Raw genomic sequence first — 24,305 nt, forward strand, 5'->3', positions numbered from 1 at the left:
ATATTCTTGATGAGAACACAGGGACAGGTATTCCATTAAGACTGTAATTGTCAACAAGAGAAAGATGAAGAAATGTTTAGATCATTAATGGGATCCTGCTGATGGACTTGCCCTCCCAATAAATTTTTAATACCAGCTAAGTTCTCCTTCACCTGGAACATTATCTTATTTTACACAGATAAATACATTTATTAATGCATTTCTTATTGTTTTAAAAGTTCTCATGTGCATTTGTTTTTCCATATTATGAATGCAAAATGTAAGTTTTTAAGGGCAGAGGGCAGAACAGAATATGGACGTATATTCAGTTCTTTGGTCTGAAATTTGCATGGACTCAGAGGGAATAATTAAATATTTAAGAATACACGTAGCCGAGTTCTGACCATTCAGAACAGGTACAGCTTTACTGGTGTATACCAGCTGAATATAAATCCTTGAGTGACCCCAGAAAACTGTCTCCTCTCAACTAAAGGGAAACTGATTAGATTGAATTTTCACATATTAGTAGTCTACAGATGGATATGAGTCCTGAAGTTTAATTTTATTTTGTTTTGTTTTTGGCCAGTCTAACATTATCAAAAATTAGACAGAATACACATTCTCCAGTTCACCGCAGGCCTCACCACTCTCTATAGTATTTTCACAATTGCTTTGCATACATTTATATAATCAGCCATGATACCTACCTGGCCCATGCTGACATCTGAGTTTATAGTCCCTGAATTAAAAGCTTTCCTAGGTCCCTTCTCAAAGACTGAGTTTGTTTTTGTCAGCCATTTATTTTACACAGGTTCACTACAGAAACTCCACAGTCCAACAGTGTACAGGATGATGTCTCTTAAGCCAATAAAGAAATAACATACTCCAGAGCAATGATAGATCAATTCCACTATTGTTTTAGGCAAGGGCAGCTGAAAGACATGAAGTCCAAATTTAGTTGAATTTCTATGAAGTTGGTTCTTGAGAATGATGGTTTCACCAACCACAAGCTGACTTCTGGCTACCAGTGCAGAAAACAAAAGCCCCCTGTTGCTAGAGCATGTTGCTAGGGAGTGGAGGTGCTGAAGGGCCTTCTTGGGGCCTCTACATGGCTTTCACCGCTACCAACCAGTAACTAATGGCAGGAACTAATGCCCTAAAGGTCTTGAGAGGGGTATTTAGATCAGCAAAGGGTTGCCTTGCCAAGACCAAACACTCTTGAATAGTCCTCACAAAGTCTCAGTATTTATAGTCTAACTGTCCCCTTGTGTTGTTGCTTCTCCACATTGTTTTATTTGGTAAACCATCAGTGGGGACCCTTGTGGCTGAGCTACTGTGTGCTTATCAAGGACAACAGAGGAATGGATGGCATCCTGACACAGCTTTCCTCATGCTTATATCAAAACAATTTACTCTAAAAAACAACTTCATTTTTGTAATAAACAGGTGGACTGGAAGTCATATCAAACTAATACACAACAGTCCTTCTTTCAACTCTGACAGTTCTGGTATTAGTTCTTTCTCAGTAACCTCTTAGTGTTCTGCTGTTTCCCCAGGACTCACTAAGTACCCTGGGAGACAAAAACATTAAATATATTACTTTTAGATGTCTCTTAAGCTTTGTCCTCTATCCTTCCCATGGTTTGGGACCTGGGTTCTGTTTAATTTTATCAGTGTTGGATGAGAGAGCCAGTGACAGATTTTTAAACAGGTCTGAGGTGCAAAACTTAGCAAGAGAAATATGGACACAGAAACTTTTTCCCTTTCACCCACCCAGAGAAATTGGACTTTCTGGTGATCAGTTGGACCCAGCCGTCCCTGCTCGGTTGTGCAATGTGTCATTCTAGGACAGAGGCAGGACTCAACTATGCAATCTGAAATTGTTGATCTGGTTTGGCTCACTTTTTTGGGTATGGTTTGGGGAGCTGGGGATGAAAAAAGAAGGGGAGTGTCATCCAGTACATTATCGCCTACGACCCTATTGTCATGGCTTGAGCCACCTAAAGCTGTAAAGGGTAGTTCTCTACCTTAATCTCTCTACTAACTGCCAGAGGGCCTTCTCTGGCTTCAAATGAGTTTGTAAGAGACAAGGAATTCAAGTTCAGAAAGACAATTCTTAACCAATAAAGGAAAGGAGTCCAAATAAATACCCCAGTCCTTCCTGGTTTCAGTAGGGCAATCCTTTTTTTTTTTTTTTTTTTTGAGATTTCATTTATTTACTTTCAGAGAGAGGGAGAGAAACATCAGTGTGCAAGAGATACATTGATCAGGTCCCTCTCTCACGTCTCCGAACTAGAGACTCGGCCCACAACCCAGGGATATGCCCTGACTGGGAATCAAACTGGTGACCTTTTGGTTCACAGGCTTGTGCTCAACCCAATACACCACACCGGCCAGGGCTCAGTAGGGCACTTCTAAGGCATGTTCTGCATGGTTCCTCAGAGAGTCCCCTGCTGCACTCAGCCCTGGTTTCCCAAGGCAGTGACCAAGGCATTATCATTGTGGTGGGTCAGAGGCTTTGGATCCAACTCCCTGGGTGCACATTCAGGCTCCGCAACTAACTAGTAAACTAGTTATTAACCATTCAGAGCTTCAGTTTTCTCATCTGTAAAATGAGAATAACAACAGTAGCTACCTCATACAGTCGGCATGAGGATTAAAGGAGTTCATACAAGCAAGGTGCTTACGAAGTGCCTGGCACATAGTAAATGTATAATAAGTGCTTGCTATTATTATCTAATAAATCAAGGTCTCTTGGGTGGGGCCCAGAAATGTGCTTTTAAAATACGCTCACTGAGTGATTCTCATGCACTATAAAACTTGAGAACCGCAGAAACAGAGACACACCTTTTGGCAATCCTGCACTCGAGAACATTTGAGGAAGCCCATTCTTCTCCAGCAGATAGGCAGCCAAACACCTCTTGCCTGAGAAACCTGGAGGGGAAATAAAGAGCTGGGTCACTGTTCAGAGCACTGGAGAAAACAAGGACAGATGCTTCCACCCTGGGGGTTTGCCAGAGGGGGCTGAAAGCATCCCTTTTTCATCCCTCGGTGTTAGCCATATTCCCAGGTGAGGTAAAATAAGTCCTAAACCACGTTAGTTCTTTTAAACCAGTGGCTTCCAAAGTATGGTCAGAACGGCAGCATCGGCAACAGCTGGGGGCTTATCAGAAATGCAATTCTCAGGTCCCACCCCAGACCTACTCAGTTTTAAACTCTGCGGCGGGCCTGGCCATCTGTGCTCATACAAGCCCTCCGGGTGATTCTGACACAGGCTGCAACTTGGAGAACCTCTGTCCTATATTAAGAGGATTCTCTAAAACCTTTCTCCTTTGGTTGCCAATGTCAGGGTTTCTCCAAAAGTGTTTCTTTTGATCAGATACTAGCAAATGCAGTTTTGAAATAATGAAATATCTGCTTAGTATTGATTGTGACTAATGGGGCCCAAAGGTCTTAAAGCATCCAAGGGCAGTGCAGTTAGACTTACAGGAACACACCAGAGTTTCACAATTCTAAGAATACCAGAAAAATATAAAGGTTTAGTTATAATAAGTCCTAAATATTTCTTGCATTCCACTGGGCAAAGCTTCTCACTTTTCTGGTATTTGGGCCCATTTGACCCAATGAAACCAGAAAAGCCAGCGTTCATGCTGCCTGTCACTACCAGACCCATTAAGCAGAGAGAGGGGTTGAATCTCTATGGGTGCTTTATTCAGATGGTCAGCAATCTGAGAAGACCGCGGGTTTGTACCCTAACAAATCGTCTTAAATTCCATTATAAACAGACCCCTTTTACAAGGAGAAGAAAAGTATAGGTAAGGGGTTTGGAATTCAAGGAAAAAGTTATTCAGATAAAAGCTGCAGCATTCTTTCACCTGTGTCCTGGGCAGTGGTCCTTGTGTCCTGGGTCTATGTCTCACCCTGGAGTACAAGGGCTCAGATACCATCTTGATTGCTTGCAGTCCTCCTGCGGCACAGAGGTGGGACTGCTTATGGTCTCCTGGAGTCAGGGTGGGTCATACCTCCAGTTCCTGAAACAATAGCTTTTACATACATTGATTACTAAGCTTATTCGCTGTTATCTGAAACTGAAGTTTTCCAACATTTGAGTCCCCCATCAATTTCACCTCTTTTTATCCACCTCTGACTCTTTGGCCCATTTTCTGACTCATAACTAAAATAACTTGGGATGAAAACTAATTTTTTCAGGTTACTTATGGGACTTTTTAGAAGATTTCTACTACTATTATTTAACATTTATCAAATATAACCATTTTTGTGTGTGTGTATTATCTTATTTAATCCTCATATCACCCCTATGGTAATTATTATTCACATTTTACAGGTGAAGAAACTGAAGCACTGAAAAGTTAAATGAGCTGTCTGAGGTCCCACACAGTGCGACTCAAACCAGGTGGTCCGATTCCTCACTTACTGCTGCTTAACAGTGAACCACGAGATAGAAATTATTAACCATTTCTTTGAATAACACAAATAATTGGAACACCAGTTCTATGAAATAATAAATTTGAATTTTTTAATTGCAGAATAATTTTAGATTTATAGAAAATTTGCAAAAAATAATACAGACAGTCTCAGCATGTCCATCACTCAGCTTCTTCCAATGTTAATACCTTACCTAACCATGATACACTAAAAAGATAATGACATTGGTACAACACTATTATCTCAGCTGCACACTTTATCCTGATTTTCTGTTCCAGGATCCAGTTCAGGATACCGTAGGGCATTTTTTCTCCTGTCTCCCTCATCTCCTCCAATTCATGAGAGTTCCTCAACCTTTCCTTGGTTTTTATAGCATCAACACTTTTGAAGAGGACTGGTCAGCTGTTTTGTAGAATGCCCCTCAATTTGGCTGTGTCTGACAAGTTTTCTCATGAGGAGACTGGGAAACTGAGTTTTGGGGAAGAAAAGCAAAGAGGCAAAGTGCTCTTCTCACTATATTAGGAAGAGTATGATATCAACATGACCTATCACTGGTGATCTTAACCATGATCATTTACGTAGCTGGTGTGTGGTAGGTTTTGTCATAGCAATGTTACTATTGCCACTTTCCATACTCTTCATTGGAAGCAAATCACTACTAAGTCCAGCCCATACTCAAAAGAAGAGAAATTAAGTTCCACTTTCTGGAGTGGAGAGTCTCTACGATTACTCGTTGGAATTATTCTGCATGGAAGATCTGTCCTTTCTTCCCTATTTATTTATGTACTCAACCATTTACTTATATTAATATGCACTCGGGGATATTTTGAATATTCCTTGGGTTATAATCCAATATTATCATTATTTATTTTCTTGTTCAAATTGTTGCAGCTTTGGCCATTGGGAGCTATTGCAGGTTGGCCCCTGAGTCCTTTTGAGATGCTTAATACTCTTTATTTATTTATTTTTTGAGACATTTTTAATTTTTGGAACTACAGGGTGCCCTGAGTTCATTTTCTCTGTTCCAGCCATTTCTCCAAGCAGCCCTGGTTCTTTTTATTGGAAAATAGCCTTTAGAAAGCAAGATCTGGATACTGGTTGTGTTCACTGCTGCTGGGTATCATTAGTTCTAGACCCTGGTGGCTGACAGAGCAAAGAAATATAGTCTGTATACTAACTCATGTATGCACATGTACATCTATTTAATTCTATATCTATTTTTATATCTAGTTATCTGCATGTATTCATATTAAATACATATTAAAATAATATATATAGTAATTAATATATTAACAAATAAAATACAGATGTATATTAAAGCATATATACTAAAATAAACATGTCATACTAACATTTCCTACCTAATCCAGCACCATCAAGGACATTCTAGTCTTACCCTCTTATTTATGTATAACTTTCTGTGACATTATTTAGTTATTTGTTCAACCCATAGCTCTGCAAAAAACAAATTTACCAACTAGAGTAAGGTGTTAGGTGGAGTTCTTTGTGTCTTTAGTCTTTGGTTCCTGAAGTACCATTTTTAGAAGTTAGGCAGGTCAACTCCTTTTTCCCCTCCCCCTTCAATGAGGTTCTATTATTCATTTGTCGCAGTTGGCATTATATTCTGGAATGTGATAGATTTTTTAAATAGTTCATTTACAAAAGGATTTATTTAATATTAGGATTCCTAGTATTTTCATTATATTTTAGTGTATGTATATATGCAAATTATATGTGTTCTCTGGGGGAAAATATCTGTAAATGCAGGAAAACAAAAATAAAATATAATAAGTCACCAGGAAGCCTATTGCCTGGTAATAATCATGGTCAAAGTTTTAAGATACATTTCATATAATTTTGAACCTGCTTTTTACCTTTACTATATTACGAACATAAGGAGTATTTTGACTTTTAAAACCACAAATTAAAAAAAAAATTTCTGTCCCTTACCCCAGGAATTTCAGATTAGCAATTAAAGATGCCAGCCAATGTTAATACATTCCTATCAATAAACATCTGTCTCCTGGCAAAGGGAATTGATTAATACAATGTGTGCAAACATTAATTGATGGTGTGAATTAAGAATCAAATCTCTATTTTAAAGATGTTATTCATGCAGGGCAATCAAGGAAAGTATTTAACCAGATTTGTTCATGAGTTCCATTGTGTGCTGTTGAATAGCTAATTTATAACTGCATTAGTCTGTAAAGTAATCTATTAACAAAATTGGAAGTAAAATTGGGCATAGATTCATCATCTCAGTCAGTTGTGGATGCTCACTGAAGAACATTCTCCCTGCAAATGAGGTGGAGACCTCATTATCATGCTCAGCAGACTGGGGAGCACATATCTCTTCTTCATTCTCTCAGTGCTGAGTGACGTTCCAGCAACCCAAGTAATTCATTTAAGTTAGTGAAAGACTCGAGTACATGCTTAATCTTCTTTGGTGTTAATGAATGTTGTCTTTGGTTTAAGAGATGTTTCATAATTTACTGAATCAAAAAATCAATTGCTTATCAGTTTTGTAGAGGTAACTGCACCTTCTGCTTGGAGCCCTTGGCCTTTGTGGAGAAAAAGCTGGGCCCCTGAGTCATCATTGTTTTTCAGAACCTTTGCTTTCCTGCTGTTGTTTGGACTCATTAAAGGTCAGGAAAAAATACCCAGGGAATTCATCCAAGGACTACTGTCAAGATAAAATTCAGAGAGAGCTAGAAAGTCCACAACTAACTGGAAGGGGAGGAAAGAGCCCGAGATGAAATATTCTTTTTCTTCCTTCCTTCCTTCCTTCCTTCCTTCCTTCCTTCCTTCCTTCCTTCCTTCCTTCCTTCCTTTTTCTTTCTTTCTTTCTTTCTTTCTTTCTTTCTTTCTTTCTTTCTTTCTTTCTTTCTTTCTCTCTTCCTTCCTTCCTTCCTTTCATTCTTTCTTCCATTCATTCATTCATTCAGCCAACCAAATACCCATCATTGATTCAGCCCTGACAACATGCGAGGCACCATGCTAGGCACTGCCAACATGGAAGTTAAAGATTTGGGGTGTCACGCAGTGCTGCATCACTTCCAGCTGTAAGGAGTGAGAGGAGGAGGAGGCAAAAGTGGAGGAGGAGGAAGAGGAGGCATCATCTGCCAAGCCATGTTCCCACACACAGTGCACCCCTGAGGGAGCCGAGGACCCGGACGGGGGACCCAGGCCAGTGAGGGCAGCTGCAACGAGGCAGAGGGTGAGGCAGCCACTGCTGATGATATGAACCTCCACCCTCCAGGAGCCGGCCCCAAGCCCTGCTATGTGCCTTGCCAGCCCCTGAGGTCCAGCTGCGGACATTAAGTGTCAACTGTCCTGAAGGCGATTACCTACCTGGACAAACGCTGCTAAAACCGGATTCACTCATGGCTGACAAACCAACACCCTCAGCATCTCCCAGAAGGTGATCAGAATGCTCCTGCCAACAAAACACAGGACCGACAAGAGCCACAAATCCGTGCTGCTGCTGCTGGCCAACGACTACAGGGCCTGGCTGTCCAGCATAGCCTCGGACCCCCGGGAGCTGGGCAGCTGCCTCGGACCAGGAGACAGCCTCCCATTCCACCTTCAGTCTAGCAGGTGGCTTCAGCCTCATCCAGCAGATGGCAGAGAACATGCAGAGGATTCGGCCCCCATACATGGTCCGCATTGCCCTCATCAGCAGCCCGTTCTTCCTGACAGTTCGGTGAAGGCCACGTTCCAGTGCCTGTGTTTCCTCTTCAACATTGTTTATACCCACAACAGTGCCCATGAGAAGGAGCAGAAGAGCTGGAAGGACATGTTTGCCTTCGTGCACAGCCTGGATACCAAGGGTACCAGCTACAGTATGAGGTGGTGGTGGCCAGGCTAGTCCTCAAGCTGTACAACTGCATGGCCAAGCTGTCAGCTCATCCGCGGCAGCTGCCCTGCCAGAGGCACACCTCCTGCAGGACCATGAGGTGCCCACTGAGGCTGAGGTCACTGTCTGAACCATCCCTGTTCATCTCTGCCTTCTTGTACAGTGAAACCCTTGGCCTAGAGTGCTGGTTCTCAAACTAAACTCTGTGGGACCCCTGGGGTTCCAGGAGGTACCAGGCTACCTGGAGGACTCTGGAAGGAAACCTAAGATTCTAGGAAACAGCCCAGGGATTAGGGGCACCCATTTGCCTCAATTTCCAGCCCACACCTCACTCCCAGTTTGTCTATTATAATTTTTGTTTTTCCCTGTGTGATTTTATCATCAAAATAAATATCTGAGACTTTCTAATTCATGTCAACAACAGCAACGACAAAAGGTCTGGCTCGGGGTTGACAAGAAGGTGGACAAGTGAGTACTTTCACATACTGTTGGTGGAAAAGCAAATTAATATATCTTTTTGTGAAGGGTGGTGAAAATTTGATAGTACTTATCACTCCTGGAAGTGTGTATGCTCTATTATCAAACAGGTCCAATTTTGAAAATATATCCTATGAAATACACTGGATCTTTATTATTCATGAATTCTATATTTGCAAATTTGCCTACTCACTAAAATTTATTTGTCATCCAAATTAATACACATGGCACTTCTACAGGCATCCATGACAAGCTCTGTCCACAAGCTGATCTCAGTCTCTTCGAGAGCCACCCACTAGGTAGCAAAATGAGGCATCTGTCACAGCCCGCTGCTCCTGTCTCCCACCCCCTACTGAGCAAGCAACTCAGCTCCGGGTTTTCTTGAACGATGGAAAGTAGATGTAAGGGAGGCTGTGTTTCCCAGTCCCCCAGTCTGCAAACCCAAGCCTCGAGTGTAAGTAGTTGTGTTAGAGCCAGGATGCCCCACCCTGCTTTCCAGCCCCAGGGAGCGGGAGTGGCCCTCCATCCAGTTGTGAGGAGTGAGGAGGAGTGGGGATGGAATTGGTCCCAGAGCAGCTGTAATAATCTTTTTAGCTGTCAGGTTAAAGATCCATGTACTTCTGTGTGTGTATATGTGTGTGCATATGTGTGTGTGATGCTTGTCAACAGCTTTTCCAGTTATGAAGGGGGAATTTTGGTGAAAAAGCTGGGCCGTGCCTCACAGCATACACTCATGCTCAAGAACAGGTGCTAAGCAAATGGATGGACCACTCATGTTCAGTTGGGCTGACCCCATGGTTAAAACATCTGCTTAGTTAGTCAAGATTGACATGTCAGCCTGTGAGCGAAGATCCACGTTCTGAGACGTGTTTGCGCTATTTCTGAAGCAAAGACAGACTCTGAGTGGACACGTTGCACCTCGCAGGGTTTGCCAGGCATTGACATTCATAGCTGTGAGGTCTCTTCAGTCCTCTTGCTTTGTTTCAGGCAAATACATTCAACTGTAGCTTCGCCAGACATGCACGTGGGGTGCAGAGCTTCGTCATCAATCCCAGAGCCAAATCTCTGGGTATTTTCGAGTGCCGGTTCTCCAATTTGGCTACATCCTGTTATCACCCAACTTAAACACTACTGGGGCCTGCGCCTCTGCTCAGGAGAATCTGGTCAAACTGGTCTGGGGTGCAGCCTGGGCACCTGGATTTTTAAAACCTCACCAGGTAACTCAATATACAGCAAACTTTACTAACCACTGCCTTAGGGTGTTGTGACACCAGATTGTGCGCCGGCGGGGTGTGTGTGTGTGTGTATGTGTGTGTGTGTCACACTGGCTTCTCAGAGGTGCCTCATCCATCTAAATTGGAAACTTCTATGAAAACGTCTTATTCAGAGAGACCATAGAAATGAAAGGGGCAGCTTCTCCTAACCATTCTGTTCACAACACAGAGGCAGGGAGACCAGCTGAGCGCAGGGCAGAGGGGCAGCAGCTGACTTGCTGCGCACCTCCTACATACGAGGTGATCCCAAGGAGAACACCTGGTGGGGAGTGTGAAGTCATGTCATGTTCTGAATGGCCAAGGCTAAAATGCTCCAGGCTGCTGTGGGGCTCAGTGACGACTTGTACAAAGTGGCAGTGGGCTCCAATGATGGCGCGAAAATAACCAGAATGAGTGCTTCTAAGATATGTTCCCTATGCTTGTGCATTTGTTACAAACAACCAGTTATGTCTCAAGACTGACACCTTGCCCTGGCTGGTGTGGCTCGGTGGATTGAGTGCCAGCCTGTGAACAGAAGGGTCGCAGGTTCGATTCCTGGTCACAGCACATGCCTGGGTTGCGGGCCAGGTCCCCAGCTGGGGGCATGTGAGAGGCAACCAATAAATGTATTTATTGCGTACTGATGTTTCTCTCCCTCTCTTTTTCCCTCCCTTCCCCTCCCTCTAAAAGTAAATAAATAAAATCTTAACAAAAGACTGACACCTCTTACTGCAGTGGCGGTGCATTTAGCGCTGACATGCTGAGTGGAATGCAGGCCGAGAAGCATTGCCACATAGAAGAGGTAGCCAAGAGAGCCCACCCCCCACTACACCACCACCATGCAACCTCTTCAGCTTGGCCTTCTAGTCCACCAAAGTATCCTCAGAACAGTAGCTGTATGCTCGGATTGGCAGATACCACCCCAATGTCTGAAGCTGTGTTTGTCACGACGTCCAGGACTCACCTACAGATTTCCAAATGCTGTTCCCATTCTAAGGCAGGGAGCCATTCTGTTCACTTTTCAGAAGCAGTTTCCTGAGGACAAGGGAGGCAGGACTTCACTTCTCCCCACAGTTGGCCCGTCCCTTGGGGATTCAAGCTGATGCCAACAATTAGCTCCGCTACAGCTTAATCTCATTTCAGATTCTCCTCCCCATATGTCATTAATCCTCAGTGTTGCCTAAATCTGGAACAAGATTCAAAGGTTTTCCCAAAGCGGCATTCTTAGAGGGGACACCCGTGTAGGTCAAGGGTTATGAGGAAAGGAAAAAACAATCTCCAAAGGAGCTTCTTTGCACTTGGAGGTTGCAGTGTTAACAGGTGAGATTTAATGAAATTTTGGCTGCAAGGAGAAATCCTTCACTATAACCCCTTATACTGGTTTCTGGTCCTTTGTCTCGCTTTACATTTTCCTCCCACATTTTTATTGATAAGGAAGTAGTGTTTGAAGTCCTTGAATTTTTCTCTTAGAATACCCTCTCAGGTATGGTTTCCTTGGCCTGTGTTTCTGGAGATCACTGATTATACTTAGGACCTTTTGTAAGTCTGTCTGGAGATCACTGATTATAACTAAGACTTATTCTCATAATTCATGGAGAAACTCCATTTGACCCTGCAATGTCATGGGTGACTCAACTTAGAAGACCAATGAATACTGTTGAAACTTCAGCAAAATTTCTTCAATACTCATAACCTCCTCATGTTTTTAAACCCTCTCTTGCTACTTTCTGTTAAACAGTTTCAGAGAATATGGCAATTGGCTTTTTGTCATCCTTTGACCAAGGAATAAGAATCTACCTTTCTGGCCCAATTTCCTCCTCCTTGACTTTGTTGAGTTAAAGCAGGAATGGGAAGGGGCTCCTTTTGGGAGAAGGATACCAAGGCTTGTTTTTAGTGACCGAATCTAAAGTGTAGAAGGACCTGATTCACAAAAGGGCAAGAGCTACTGCCAGAATGTGAGGCAAGAGGGAAAGGGGGGTGGGGTGGGGTGGGTGCAAGATCTTACAGGCCCTGTTAGCTTGGCTCTGACAAGGAAATACTGGGCTGCTGAGTCTGAGAATACGACAAGGGCTCATCCTGCCTAACCGCAAGCAAGCAAGCGCTGCCCTCTGCCACCTCCGCCCCAGGAATTCATTTTTCCTCTCACGGTAAGCCAATGCAAACTGTATTATATCTGAATGAGTCAGAAGGAACTAGATTCCTGAGGCCTTTCAAAAGCCACATCCCAGGTTAAAGGCTTAATCCTCCAGAACCGGAGTTTTTCTTTTTTTTCCCTGCTACATTAGCAAAGGGAAGTTCAGACACTAGGAGACTGGTCACCTTCTCAAAAAGAAATTTGCCACAGACTCACGGATGTTCAAAATGTGAAACAAGTTTCCCTTTAAACAACAATTAATATCAATGTGTAACAGTTCATCTAAAATGACTTGAAGCCACCAATTTTGGCTGAGGAGTGAGGATATTAGGAAAAGTTGAGGGAAAAGCAACAAAGGAAAAAAGTGAATCAAATAGGCTTTCACTAATGGTCCTGGGACCCATGTGAGCCAGGCATGGTAACATGTCAAGCAGAAAGAAATACAATCCAGGATGCAGAAAATGCTTCACATTTTACTTAAGAGTGGCACCTCATATAAGATAGGGGACCCTCTAAGGGGCTCCTGTGCTCCCTACATTCACAGCACTCACAAAATTACACTGGTCCCCCCTGCCACACACACACTTGTAAACTCCTTGAGGGCAAAGATCATGACCTCCTTGACTTACGTAAAAACAATGCGTGCACAGGGTGTCTGATGCGTGTTGGTAGCTGTTCCTGTCTGGGAATGACAATATGAACAATATTATCATTGGTGTATCATACACCCCAAGGTACGTGGTGATAATAAGCTATACTTCGTGGGACCTCTGGAATCTTACAGCCCACCTGGGTAATGATGAAAACGTGCTGTTTAAAAAATAAATAAACACATGCAACTGTGTTAAGTGAGGCCCTGGCGTTGTACAAACCCAGTTTCCAGATGAGTACAGGGAAGGGGAAGCCCACAGAAGAGCTAAGATTACATAGCAACTTAGTGGCCAGACTTGGATTTCCAGGGCCTTATCAGGAAGGCCCACTGTTGTCACCGAATTTGCTGCCTCATTGTCACTTAGATAAGAAAGGCTTTGTCAGTAGAATCTTTCATCATCTGTCCCTCAGAGAGGGATAGAGAAGAGTGTGGGTTTCCCTAGTCCTGTGCCCAATGTCCCATTTGTTCAGCTGTTCAAGGTACTTATCACTGAAACCAGCGGCTTCGGAGGCAGAAATGGGCCCAAAGATTTCTTGGCCACGAGACCTGTGACTCATGCTGCACCCATTAGAGCTCCGTCAGGTGATGGGCAGGGAGGGGGGATGGCTTCCCTTCCTGGCTCAGATCGGGGATATGGTGAGCTTTGGCAGCACTCTGCCTGTTCATGGGTAAGTTGCATGAGGTGAACTCAGGCAACTGGAAAAGAAATGTCTGGGTTAGGACTAAAATGCCATAAGAATACAGGTGATTGTCAGTAAGTATTCATCACAACCTATGATTGATAGAGTAGTTAGTACTAATGGTAGTTATTATTCATTACTAGTACTTATTTCTATACCTGACATAGGGTGGAGATGGAGAATAAGGCTTGGAAAGAAGAGTGTTGGGCAGCACTGAGGATGGACAGGTGCCCGCTTCATGGTCTTGTCAATTCTGTGTTCTGGAAGCCTCAAGCCTGGGAGGCCCATAAATGCCACAGCCCCCTGCTGGCCACAAGTCACAGTGACATCTCTGAACGTTCATGGAAGACCCACTCCTTCATTCCAGAGGCAGACCGTATAGGATGACAGAGCTGGGCGGACGCATAGAGACTGCGGTGTGGGAAAGGGAAAGCGGCTTATTAGAGCTCACATTACTTCTTACAGCCACAACCTGCACTGGGCACAGCCACATGCTCTGCCTACAGCCTCTGCGACCGCAGATATTGATGGAAAGGGTGTACCTGCCTACACGCTGCTGGGTGCTTTCTTGGAGAATCAAATGACCAGAATAAGCAGCTAAAGATGTAAAATTTGTCCTAAAAATGTATCAAGTCCTAACACTCTACGTTCTCCTTTTTTACCCCCAAAATAAAATGTCTTGTTTTATTAACAAGGAAATGATGATAAAAACCTAACTCATGCAGTAATAACTTGTGTAGGAACATTAACCATCTGAAGTGTGTGAGGGAGCTGTGAAGTGAGTAGAAAAGATTTTAGGCTTTGCGTTCAAACACAGGAAACTTTGTTAAATCTTACCCAGACTTCAAGTGATTCTAAAAAGCTCCGTGACATGATTTTCTAGCCCCAAACAGACCAGTTGAAGGGAACTAAATAAAACGTGAGTACTATTAGAGTTAATCATGGTGCCACAGGAAAAGAGGGACTAATGATTAAAAATCTTCTCCAAAATCAATTCCGGGAGTAGAGGACAGAAATGTTGGGTCATCCAGTGCCCAGCACACCTCTGCAGCATGGCCGCAGGGGTGGACTCTGCTTTTGTGCGACCGGAAGCTTATGCAATTTAAGGGATTGTCATTAGGAAAAATAATACGAAGATACAGAACACAATTGGGCATAAAGGGGAATATTTGTTTGCAGTGGGAAAGTGCACACACACACACACACACACAAATTATTGGTTCCTTTCTTCTGAGGCTTGTCAGCAATTTGGCAACTTACCAGAACACTGCGCAGTGCCCAGCCAGCGCTAGTTCTCCTGGCCTGAGATAATGAGGGGGTTTTGGTGCTTATGCTTCATCAGTCTCCCAGGGAAACTGCATGCTTCCCTTCAGATCTTTTTCATTTAAAAAATTATCATACAATAAACTTGACCACTGGTAGAGTGTACAGTTCTAAGAATTTTCACACTGGTAACCACCACCACAACCAGGATGCAGGATCGATCTCTCACTCCCCCATCCCCCCAAAAAACTCCCTCATGCATAGGTGTATACATTTTGAAACAATATGGAAAGAAGCAATTTCTGTTAGCTGTGACATTCATTACTAGGAAATACTTCATCTCCTCCCCAATGGTGGCCCAAGGAGATGCTGCTGTCACACGAATCCATGTCACATTAGACAACAAATAGTAGCCGTGCTTCAGGAACGATTGTCTAGACTCTTTTCTAGATTCTTCTTTCCACCTGGTGGAAGCTTATCATTTTTTTGTCCTCACCTTTCCCCACTGTTTTTCTGTTTTGTTTTTAATCTTTAACTTCTTTCTGAAGGTATATCTTAAAAAAAAAAAAAAAAAGAAAGAAAGGCACTGCGTTCTCCAACAAAATTAAACCAGGAACTCCGAGTGTTGGCCACGGAGAGAGAACGTCCACGTGGGGATGAGTGCGGGTGAACCAAGCAACTGGGACCGGGCCTCCTTTGCCAGCATGGCTTCCACGCTGTCTCACTTTGAACCCAGCCTCACCATCACCACGGTGGCCTCAGTGACCTTCAGGGGCTCTAATCCCTCTGGGTCAGTCTGACCCATTTGGAAAAATCCTATTCTCATGGATTCCCTGATGAAACTAAAAAGGGGGTAATCAATACCACAGAAACCAAACAATAACAACAAAAAAAGTAGCAAGCATGAACTGCCAATGAACAGAAAACCAGACAACAAAAAAAAAAGTAGCAAGCACGAACCGTGCAATGAAACAGTCTCTGTTCCTCTGGCTCGTGAGCTTTATCCTAGCTCCCCAGCGTAAGTTGCTGCACCCCGACTCCAGGATCCGGCCTGCACCAAGGCAGCAATGATGCAGCAAAGGGTTCAGAATTTGGGCCCTGAAGGGAAATCACATTCAAATCCATACTCTACTGCTTAGTGGCTGTGTGACTTTGAACAAGTTACTTAACCTCTCTATGCCTCAGTTTCCTGCCTGTATGAAAAGGATGTACTTCATGGTGGTGTTGTGGGGAATAGGTGAGATCATTCTTGATAACCATTTAGGATGGAGTGTTCGACACACGGTAGCTATTATTTTTACCTGGGGACACTGATTTCAATTCAGATTTGAAAGGATATGTGTGCTCTTTGGGTGACTGACAATACAGATGATCATACTTTTTAAGTGTGACCCCTCCACCCACTCCCTCCTATTTATCTACAGAAGGTTGGCTTCTCCCTAGAAAAGCTCTATGCTCATGACATTTCTGTAGCCACAGAGCAAGTATAACATCCAAACTAGATTTATAGAGCTGTATGAGGACTATTCTTCCATAGATTTCTAAGCCTCTTGTTTTTTTGGAAAGAGATTGAACCAACTATTCATAATCAGTAACCTTAATCCATTGCAGGAAAACCGATTCCTCTTGAACTTTACCACACAGAATGCTTCCAAACGCATAGACTGAAAAGAACGTGGACATTTTCTCTAGTTTGTGATCTATAACCAGAGCTACCCAGCAACAGCGTGTGTGGAGAACAGCGAACTAGGAAGCTCCCCCGTGCCTCTCTGTGGAGCAGGTAAAATAGATGTCACCAAGTCCTGGGCTGTAGGTAAAACCACTGCCCCCTAGAGGCGAAGAGACGGCTGAAAATAACAAGGCTTTTATGAGTCCTTGAAGAAAGTCTGACACCCGTAAAGGAGAGCACTATTACAACACAACACAACACCAAACCAAACCTCTGGGGAATCCTTTCTGGTGCCATAAACCCTTCATTTACTCAGGAAACAATTTTTGATCATTTACTTACTTCCACAGGATAGATTTATGGGTCTGTGTGCTGTCCACCCCTCTGCCTTTTCCCAGAATTGTAATTAAGAGTCATTGCTGAAAACAAAAGTCAGCAGGAAGCCAGAGTCTCTCCTCAAAGAACCTGCAGCTTCTCCTAGAACTTGCTAAGACAGCGGTTCTCAACCTGTGGGTCGCAACCCCTTTGGGGGTCGAACGACCCTTTCACAAGGGTCGCCTAAGACCATTGGAAAACACATATATAATTACATATTGTTTTTGTGATTAGTCACTATGCTTTAATTATGTTCAATTTGTAACAATGAAAATACATCCTGCATATCAGATATTTACATTACGATTCATAACAGTAGCAAAATTACAGTTACGAAGTAGCCACGAAAATAATTTTATGGTTGGGGGTCGCCACAACATGAGGAACTGTATTAAAGAGTCGCGGCATTAGTAAGGTTGAGAACCACTGTGCTAAGAGGAGACAAGTCTACCGTCATCAAGATTCTACAATAAACCAGCTACACTTGTCATTCTTGCCCCATTCCTCGTTACCAAAAAGATAAAAGATAATTTCTAATAAAATCATAGCTCTAAAAAAAGCCCCCAAATAAGAATATATAAAAAAATAAATAAAAGTATTTTGGAACAAGACCTGTTGACTGAGGAAAATAGCATTTGGAACACTCTATGCAGCCATATGACATTCGCTGACCTAAATTAGCAGACCAAAAAAAAAAAAATCAAGCCACGGTTCATGAAGAGAAATCAACTTTTCCTGGGCCCTGAGTTCCGAGAATTTATTACCAGATTCTTGCTTATCATAAAGAAGGTCCCCCACAGCTGCTGTTTTTTTTTGTTTGTTTGTTTGTTTTACAGGAAATGCAAAGACATTTCCCATGTGACTTTTGTGAAAAGCCCAGTAAACAACACCGGTCAGGAGAGAACAATGCCAGAGGAACAAGCCTTCCCGGCCTGATCCTCTAACCAGGACTGAACACAGCACACCTGTGGCTTGTTTCAGGCTCCACAATCATGATATTTTCCTCACAAAGAAACTCTTAAGCACCAAGCTGAGCTTCCTGTTACTAATCCCCAAAGCATTTCTATGAGATAAGAATAGGAGAGCAAGAGTAGGCTCCGCCCCCGCTATTTTAAGAACAATTTAGAAAGATGATTTGGGTTCACTCTGCCAGTCCCTCCCCTCTTCTACTACCACAAATCCTAAGGAAACAAAATCCCTACAGGAAAGCAAGCTTTAAAAATCCATAATGCGCAGCAGGTACAGAGAGACACTGTAAGTCATAAGCATTCAGTAAGGAGAGAAAAAAATAAATGGCATTAATTTCTTTTTGTAGTTTAGGCTTCACACACACACACACACAAAATGTACTCTATATATGTAAGGTCTGAGAACTGTTGGCTGTAAAATAATTTTTACATTTCTAAAAAAATAATAAACAAACAATAAAAAAGTAAAAATTAACAATAGAAGCATGAAATGAGGTGGCAATGGGGCACAGCGCACAGTGTACTATGTCTGTCTGCTGTCTTCCAAAGGCCTTGGCCAGGCACAGAGCTGAGGCCTAAGAGAGTCAGTAGCACATGCTGGATGCTTTTTGTGGGTGGTTACCATGGGAACCTGCCTCTCTGCTCAAGTGCTGAGCATCTTTCAGCAGCCACATCCTTGTGTTCTCCTGGCCCTCAGCAGAAGTGTTAGGAAGGAGGTATGATGAGGGGAGGGGTCAGTACCGATGAGGGACACAAAGCAGATAGACTGCTGCAGGGTCAGGAAAGATGTCGCCCACTCTCTTGGAGGTCTCAAGGGAGAGGTGAAAGATGGATGGGCGTTAGATATCAGCCCTGCTCTATATCCTGCAACAAATTCATTCATCCATTCATTTATTCATTCACTTACTCATTCTTACACTAAGCTAATTTTGTGGAGCAACAACTTTACTCCAGTGTGTATACACTGGACGTTGGAGATGCAAAGACTAGTGAGCTACAAGTCCCCACCCCAAGCGAGCTCACAGTCTACACGGGTGACACACACACACACACTTAACCATAATACGGTGTTAGTACAAAAAACCATGTGTAAAATATCATGAAACTGAGATTATTTCTGAGGGCTGGTGTGTGGAGCTGGTAAGAGAAAGCTGCACCGAGAGGTTAATACTTGAGTGGGGTTTTGTGAAGGTTGGTAAATAGACCAAAAGGGGAATAATGTCCAGGCAGGGCACAGCCTGAGCATATGCTGTGTGTCCCACCTGTGAGGTACTCCAAAACTACTGCTAATAATAGCCCTTACAGCATGCCCAGCTACTGTACCATGTACTTTGTATGTGTTATCTCAGTCCTCACAGTGACTGTAGAGGAAGTACGGCTATCCATTTTGCAGATCAACTAACTGAAGCACAGAGAAGTAAAGTAACTTGCCCAAGGTCACACTGGTATTAACACGTTGCGTACCGGGGAATTTAAATGCCTTTTAGAAATGACAAGAATTCTCGCCACCCGTACTCAATGTATTAACATCGGTGGCAGAGCCAGGCTTCTAGTTCCAAAGCCTATGCTCTTAACCTTGGTACTTTGCTCATCCCATTGCTCTGGAAAGGCCAGATCATAGGATACATGGGAAAAGAGGAGATACAAGAGCCAAGATTTCTGGGAAGCAAAGCTAGGGCTCAATTATGGTATCCTCCAGTACTAGAAAGTTGGAAGTTTATTTTTTGGTCATAAGAAGCCATCAGGGCCTGGCTGCTGTGGCTGAGTGGATGATTGAGTGTCGGCTTGCGAACCAAGTGTCGCTGGTTCGATTCCCAGTCAGGGCACATGACGAGGTTGCATGTCAGGTCCCCAGTTGGGGGCACGAGTGAGAGGCAACCACACAATGGTGTCTCTCTCCCTCTCTTTCTCCTTTCCCCTCTCTCTAAAAACAAACAAATAAATTGTTAAAAAAAAAAAAAGAAGAAGAAGAAGCCATCATGGGTTTTTAAGCTAGAAAGTGTCAAAATGAGAATTGTATTCTGACGGTGATTCTGGAATTCATGTATAGGATTGAATGAGGGAGAAACAGGCTGAAGATTTCAGTGGTGAGGAGAAAGACAGAGGGATTTTAAAATTGGCAAGACTCATGTCATTGGTTCATCACAGTCCCTGGCACATAGTAGGCATCCATAAATATTGGTTAAATAAATGTGTCAAAGTTGGCTTAGTTGGCAAGCAGACCCTGAATTAAGGGTTCCAGTGTGAGTAGTTTATTTAGGAGGTGCAGGAAACAGCAGGAAAAAGGAGTGTGAAATGAGACAGGGAAGGAAGCCAGCCAGCGAAGAGTACATTTGCTGAGCCAGCTACTAGGTGGGCAGCTGGAGCTTAATCCTTTGGGGCGATTTCAGGAGTTAATATAGAACACACCTCAGAGTCATCCAGTGAGCAGAGTGAGGGTGTTGGGGTATTTACATGTCAACTCAATCAATGAATAGTTGAGGCTGTTCCTGGGGGGTGTTATGATAATTTCCTGGCACCAGAACAGGGAAGGGGAGTCAGGCACATCAATGCAGCTGGAAATCACTGGGGTGCATGCCCATCAGGCATATGTGGATGGGGATGGACAGGCTTTGCTATAAAACCAACCATGGGCGGAAGTTCAAAGAGAGTAGAAATGGTGTAGAATTGTGAGATATCATTTTCCCAAGAGAATTTAACAATGAGTTTCTTTTAATTTCCTCTCACTAAGACATAGATGTGTTTTTCTTTCTCCAGCAGGGATTGTGTTCTCAGTGGTGGGAAACTGCTGTTTCAGATCCTTGAATTTTATTACTTGGGTGAGCTCCAGAAAACTTCACAACACAGCATGAGGAGCTTCTGTAGAAGACTGTACCACTCAAACTTGAGAGCTAGAAACTTTATCAAGCAGCCCCAAACCCAGCTCTTATAACTGAATGTTTGCACAAAACTTAGAATATCTGTTAAAGTTTCTAACCCGAGCTAACCGGAAGCTAACGTGAGATTTTATTTTATTTTTCTACTCTGAGAAGTATTCATCTGAGAAGGAATATTTCTCCCTATTCCCACCAGCTCCCCTCACTTGTCCCTCACCTTGGCATCCCTCCCACCCCAACAAAGTCTTGCCTACTCAGTTTTTTCTGTTTTCCATTACAACTGCATTTATGAAGGTAGATCTCCACCTATTCTCCGACCTGAACAGATAAGAGCTGCTTCCAAACTTGTAACACTACTGTGTCTCCTCATGTGGGAATCCAAAGAAACAGACCTGAAGCATCTTCTGTTGTGCAAAACCAAGGGTTTTTGTTTCCACTCATGCTCCTAGGGCTGCCTCAGAGACTGATGCCTTGGCTGTGTGGCTAGAGGGTGACACTGTTGTTACATTAACATAATTTACTGAGTGCTTTAGCATATATGATACTGTCAATGCACGTTTCAAACTTTAAGACAACCTTGCAAATATAACTCTCTTATCCAACCTGTTTATCAACGGCAGAGAGCAGGTGGCAGACCTGGTGAGCGGAGTCAGGTGAGAGACTCAGAGACACACAGAAGGGAGAACTGTCTTCTTGGCAATGTTCCTCTTGTCATCACATGCCTCCTTGACAAATGAAAATTTCTTCTACTAGCTTTACAAGGAATCAAAAGTTACAGCCAACACCTAAACAAACACAAGTGGATTTATTTAACGAGTTAATACCAAATATAAACCTGTCAAAACCGAGACAGTTGAAAATCATGAGAAGACCACAATGCAAGTTTACCTTCACCCACCTTCAAGACGCTCCTGTCACTTTCCAGACATTGCCTCATTTACGCTTTCACCCGCAGGAGGGAGGACAGTCCTGGCAAGTTAGGAGTATTCCCTGTCCCTGGATGGAATGGAAAAGTAAGGCTGATATTGAAAATTCTAGTATCTCAAAAGCGCAGCAGAATGATCAAATCACCAAGCATCACCAAACTAAGGTGGATGCAAGAACAAAAAAGACACAGGTATCTTTGCAGACCAGACAGTGAGAGAGAGCCTTTCACACAGCAGAATATCAACTGAAGCTCATTAGAATGGGCAAGGCTCATTAAAGAGAGCCTCAGACAGGGCCATGACTCATGGAAGGCAGCTCAAGTGTGGTCCAGAGCAGCATGTCCTCCCTGAGGCTACAACTGCTAACGAGATGGTGGGTGAGCATCTTCAAAGGCTCCTGGAGCAAAGCCATGGTTTTCCAGCCAGGCATGCACAGAAAGTGTTGTTCTGATCCACAGCCAGAACATAGTGTAGGCCTCAAAGATAACCTGTGGCTGAGCAAGTCAACCAGGACAAACAGGTGGGTGAGTACCGTCATCGCCCTACATGATCAAGGGCTCTACCACTAGTATCTATTCTAGTCTAATTCCACCAACTAGCAAAACATAAAAGAAATAGAGGAGATGACTACCCGAGTCTAAGGCCAGGCTCTGTCACCTACTATCATTATAATCTTGGGATAGTAACCATTCTAGGCCTTGGTTTCCTCATCTGTAAAATCAGGATTTTACAGAATTCTTATGAGGATTAAATAAGATAATAGATGCAAAGAATTTAGTATAATACCTCTCAGTCAACAGAAACTATTATCATTACAGTAGTAAGTCATGTCTATGTAAGAGCAAAACTAATGCACAAAAGTAAAATGAATATATAAGGGGTGTGTGTGGGGGGTTTGTGGATAGCGGTGGGAACTGAGAGTTACTGTGTTACCTTAATTAGGCCTTACGGTTACCTTGGGCATTATATTAAGATCTGAGCTTCCTGGAATCTAAAGGAAAAAAAAAAAAGAGTCATTAAGGCCCGCCTATTCTTATTACTTTAGTAAATAAAAAATTGATATGTAATTCATCCTCAGTAACTTTGTTTGCACACGGGAGTAACACTAATCCCCCCTCTGCCCCATTTGCTTCTCTCATTTCCCAACTCCTGAGAAAATTACCTTAATTCACCTCGTTCAGGAGTGTCCCCACTGAAGCTCTGCTTCTAAGAGACTTGACCTAAGGCACCTCTGTAGCAAGGAGCCTGTGATTCACTCTAGAGCCACCTCACCAGTGCAGGTTAAGCCTCAATAATTGTTTTGCCACCGTTTCCTTAAGATCCCTTGTGAATGAAGATTAGATGAGTTTCTGTGGAAATACTTAGCACCACTATTTATAATAGTGCAAATAAATCATAATTCGAGGTCTAGGAAAGAGAGCTGAATTTTAGAGTTTTATTTTCTCAGGATAAACTTTATTGGCTTTGTGTATATCTTCAGTGAACCCCACGGCAGCAGACACACTCTCATATATTTTTCTTCCATCTTATCGTGTGTGTTCACATAAAGAATAGCTTGATGATCTGAATTGTAAGTACTCCAATTATACGGTAGATTTGGGGGCAGAAGCAAAACTTTTTAAAGACTGGTTTTCGCAGGAGGCATTTCCAGTTCCTTTCTCTGTCCTCTATTCGTAACAATCACCTCAACCACTGATGTCTCCTTAACCCTGCTAGTCTCTTGTTTGGGGAATGACAAAGGTCTAATCGTCTAAAATGAGAGAGAAAATTAGGAAGCACTTTCAAATGAAGATAATTAAGCAACCCTACCATTACACTCAGAACAAAGGAAGTTACTAGCCTTTTAAAGGAAATTGATTTTTTAGCATTTGAGTGGATGACATACTGCAGGGATTTTGCTCACTGGCCCAAAAGAAAAAATTTATGGTTCCGAGTGAGTATGTGACTCCATATTCATCATTTCTTTATTCTTCAAATCTTTACTGAAGGTTCTCACACATTGTTAGCAGGAATAGAAATTGGTAGAATCTTATGGAGAGTGACTTGGAAAAGTCTATCAAAATTACACACTTTGATATCCATCATGATCCCAGAAATCCCATTCTAAGAGTGTATTCTGTAGGTCACTTAACATATGCACACAGGTATTGTATGCAAGATTGGTTATAATAGAAAACGGTAGGAAATGACCCAAATGTTCATCAGTAAGAAACTGGTTAAATATATCTATACACACTCAGTACAACTGGAAACAAGATAAAATAGCTTTGAATGAACTGATACAGACAGATTTTTAAGACAAATTTCAAAAAAGCAAGGTATAGGACAGTATGCAGAGCCAGCTACTATTTATAAGGGAATAAAGGAGCAAAGAATGTATACTTATTTGCATGGACCCGGATCAAAAATCTCTGGATATAAGAAAGTAATAACAGTCATTTCCTTATTTCAGGGTAGAGACAGAATTGGGCAGATGGGCACCGTGGTGGAAGGGAGACTGTCCTCTGCAATACTTTCTATAAGTTTGATTTTTGAACCGTGTTTAAATGTATTTCTATCTAAAGACAAATAAATAAATGCAATTTAAAATCATCTTTAGAAAAATGCTTATTATGTGTAGAGAGCTTTGGTCAACGCACAGCTCTGCTTCCTAGGAGTTTCTCACCCAGTTAATGAGATAAAAGGCAATCAGCAATCATAACACGGTGGTAAAAATGCTGACTCAGTGATACACCGCGTTTCACCATATCT

General features: G+C 42.7%; 1 pseudogene; it reads left to right on the top strand.

The window, feature by feature from the left end:
* LOC150005198 (BRISC and BRCA1-A complex member 1 pseudogene) overlaps positions 1-8,613 on the top strand; it is a 28,405-nt pseudogene extending 19,792 nt beyond the window's left edge.
* Positions 8,614-24,305: the final 15,692 nt, after the last annotated feature.

This window comes from Furipterus horrens, unplaced genomic scaffold (genome assembly GCF_987537825.1).
Source record: "Furipterus horrens unplaced genomic scaffold, mFurHor1.1.pri manual_scaffold_7, whole genome shotgun sequence".
Classification (NCBI taxonomy): domain Eukaryota; kingdom Metazoa; phylum Chordata; class Mammalia; order Chiroptera; family Furipteridae; genus Furipterus; species Furipterus horrens.